Source organism: Benincasa hispida, chromosome 9 (assembly GCF_027475165.1).
Source record: "Benincasa hispida cultivar pf3 chromosome 9, pf3_genome.v1.1, whole genome shotgun sequence".
In the NCBI taxonomy this organism is placed as follows: domain Eukaryota; kingdom Viridiplantae; phylum Streptophyta; class Magnoliopsida; order Cucurbitales; family Cucurbitaceae; genus Benincasa; species Benincasa hispida.
Window position 1 is genome coordinate 48,606,246 of NC_143486.1, and position 2,655 is coordinate 48,608,900.

At 31.0% G+C, this 2,655-nt stretch overlaps 1 long non-coding RNA gene across 1 annotated transcript; it reads right to left on the reverse strand.

Annotated features, from left to right (window-relative positions):
- Positions 1 to 743: 743 nt before the first annotated feature.
- Positions 744 to 1,156, reverse strand: LOC150033871 (uncharacterized). The gene is made up of 2 exons (XR_016532310.1): positions 975 to 1,156; positions 744 to 901 (listed from the first exon to the last, which is right to left on the reverse strand). It is a non-coding gene; the product is annotated as an uncharacterized LOC150033871 (long non-coding RNA).
- Positions 1,157 to 2,655: the final 1,499 nt, after the last annotated feature.

The following is a 2,655-nucleotide window of genomic DNA, read 5'->3' on the forward strand; positions in this document are numbered from 1 at the left end:
ACTACCTATAATGTTACAATATATATAAGTAGTTTAAAGACATACCGCATCTGTTATAATATTTTCTCTTTAGTCACGATTTCTTGCATATATATCTCATAACGTAATACCTACATTCGACAGTTACCACTTGTAAAGGACACTACATTATAAAGTCAATATTAATACACATATCATACATATGCATTAAATAAACATCATTCGAATGCCACCTCAAAACTACAACAAAGTAATCCAACCTATGAAAAGTTCAATAATAATGGTTACAAAACGCAAATTCTAGCAACTATGTAACAATTTTAAAAAAGTTTAAGGCCTCAATACCTATCAAAACGTCCAAACATCATTAACTTTGCTTTCAATCCCTTGAAATTTTTGAATTGAACATCACAAATTGAAAACAACTCAATTATTTGACCAATACTTCAATGGGTAACCAATAACTATTAATACTAACCTCCAAACTTACTAAACCCTTGCAAAGATCGGTGTCAAACCTATTGGACAACAACTCAACTTTTTCCAACACTTCAAAAATCATAGAACACAAATAAAAAATCACTTTTAACTTTTAAGCCCAAATCCAATAGACCAATCATTTCAAACTTACCAACACGACTTACCCAAAAATTAGGCTAAAATCCAAATCTGCTTTATTACTTCACCAATGGACTCCAACCTATGCATAAGTCACAATTAAAGCTCATATAAACAATTTCTAGCAATAAAAATCAACCAAAAAGGGTTCCAAAACCTTCGTACTCACTAAAATCCTTCCAAACAACTTCAAATCTATTGGAAACTTATGACACACCAAAACAACCTTCGACCTTCTGGACAGTATCTCAAAGCCTTCAAACCTCCAAATTTAGCATCCAACCATAATGGATAAATTAAAATCCTAACCAAAATCAAGTGGTTAACCAAAATTAACCAAAGAAAACAAAAAAAAAAAAAATCATGAATCTCTTTACCTACTCGATCCCCCACCGGTCGTGGAGTTCTCAACGATGGCGATTGGTGAAACCAAACAGAACGATGGTTGGATGTCGGATCTGGTGGATCTGAGATGAATAACGACGACTGACGTGAACGGGTTTGACGATCGGTGTCCCTTTGCGTGATGGAAGCTGACGATCGGGTTTGACGTGAACGTGAACGAGGGGGAAATGAAAATGAGGAGGGAGGAAAGAAATAAAGATTAAAAAAATATTATTTTTATATTTTACTTGACACGAAAAATATGTTTAGTAAAAACTTCTTATACTTGACACGAAAAACGTGTCAAGTAAGACATTTTATTACTTGACACGAAAAACGTGTCAAGTAATGGATCGCATGAAAATATCTGAAACATCTTGTCAATCTCTGCTTTTTTAACCCTTTTACTTGACATTTTCTTTTTTAAAAGGTCATTACTTGACTTTTTTTTTTCAAGGAAACGTCAAGTAATTAAAAACTACAAGTATCAAATAATATAAATTTTGTAGTAGTGCAATCTCATTTAACAAAACTGCATTAGATATCCTAACTCAACTCAGCATCCAAACATAGACTTCCAGACTCAACTCATTTAAACTTTGCACACCAAAATAATTACCAACTCAACTTAACTCTGCACAACAAACATAGACAAGTTAACTCTCCAGATAATTTAACTCTCTAGATAATAATTACCAACTCAACTCAACTCTTTGCTTTTATCACGCATCAAATGCCTCTTTATACTTTTCTTTTTCTTCCTCACTTTTTCCTCCCTGCATTTTACTTTATTTTTTTTAGAAAATACTTGTTTAGTCCCTTTTTATGAATAAGTGCATTTGGTCTTTAAAGTTTCAATTTGACCAATTTAATCTCTAATTAAAAAAAAAAATTTAAAAGTCAATATTACATTAATTAATTATTTTTATATTATTTTAAAACAATTTAAAATTTAAAGCTAAATAAATCTTCTCTCTTATCTCCTCTACTGCCATCCCTCCCTTCTTTTTCCATCTTCACCTCCCAACCTATCAGAATTTTTCTTTTCTTTTCAGCCAGAGGTCATTGAAGATAGTGTGTGGATTTTTTTTCCACATGAATTGGAACTGAAATTCTAACATTGTAAAAAATTTGCAATTGATGATTTAAGAGTAAAAAAGAAGATAAAGATTCAAGTAAAATGATAAATTAATTAAAATAAAAAAATGGAAGAAACCATCTAAAAAGAGGAAAAAAACCAGTGAGTTCGGAGTTGAAGATGGAGAAGAGTGAAGATGAAAGAGATGGAACCCGATTTTCGCAAATTCCCTATGGGGAATCTCCATCCCAATCTCCATAGGGAATTTCATGAGGACGGGAAATGAAATGGGGACCCGCCCCGTGGACATCTCTACGTAGAGTTAGAGTGAGAAAATAATTATTCTTTTTAATTAAAAAATATTTTAAAATAATATAAAATTACTTCATTAGTATCTTAGAAATCTTTTAAATCTATTATTCAAAATTGAAAGACTAAATTGATCGAATTAAAATCATAAAGATCAAACGTACACCTTCTTAAAAATTCAAACACTCAACGAGTATTTTCCCTAAAATTAACCAATGCCAATGATGTGAAAAGTAAGAATATAAAACTTCTTATTATAATAGTTTGGTTAAAATATTTTAAACATA